The sequence below is a fragment of the Nannospalax galili genome, unplaced genomic scaffold (genome assembly GCF_000622305.1).
Source record: "Nannospalax galili isolate Female #2095 unplaced genomic scaffold, S.galili_v1.0 scaffold634, whole genome shotgun sequence".
Classification (NCBI taxonomy): domain Eukaryota; kingdom Metazoa; phylum Chordata; class Mammalia; order Rodentia; family Spalacidae; genus Nannospalax; species Nannospalax galili.
In genome coordinates, this window is record NW_008336853.1 from 893823 (window position 1) to 894659 (window position 837).

The following is an 837-nucleotide window of genomic DNA, read 5'->3' on the forward strand; positions in this document are numbered from 1 at the left end:
GAGTGACTTTGGCCTGGGAGGCAGACATGACTCTCCTTAGATGAAAGGCGTCTTTGGAGTAGCTGTCTTCAGGCCCCATCTTGGTCTGGACAAATATTTCTTCAGTGACTTTGGCCTGGGAGGCAGACATGACTCTCCTTAGATGAAAGGCATCTTTGGAGTAGCTGTCTTCAGGCCCCATCTTGGTCTGGACAAATATTTCTTGGCAACCTCTAGGTTGACATACTACCAGGTACCCTTGCCAGTGTAGGTGAAATCCCCACCCTGCATAGTATGCCCCTGAGATGGATGCTAGGCTAGCCCTGCGTGATCCTCAAGCAAAGCAGAGGACAGATCTTGGGGGTGCAGTGTCCCTTTTAAAGTGCCACCTCACCCCCAGTCCTGTGACATCTAGCAAGGGAGTGAATGGGCATGGTGGTACCGATTTAATCCTACCACCTGGAAGGCAGAGGCAGAAGGTTCTCTGAAGAGTTCAAGGTGGTCCTGGTTAAGCAAGTTCCAGCTTAACCAGGGCTATATAGTGAGACCCTGTCAAAAAGAGTCGGATGGTGTGGCTGGAGAGAGGATTGCACCATCAAGAGCAGTTACTGCTCTAGCAAAGTAACCAAGTTTGAGTTCAGTTCCCAGCACCCACACGAAGCATCTCTCAACTGCTTATAACTCCAGCTCCAGGGGATCTGCTGCCTCTGGCCTCCCACAGCACCTGCATGCATATACACAGAAACACACACATAATTAATACCCATAATTAAAAATATTTTCAGGGGTCGGGCATGGTGGCACAGGCCTTTAATCCCAGCACTCCAGAGGCAGAGGCAGGGGGGTCTCTGGGATAGA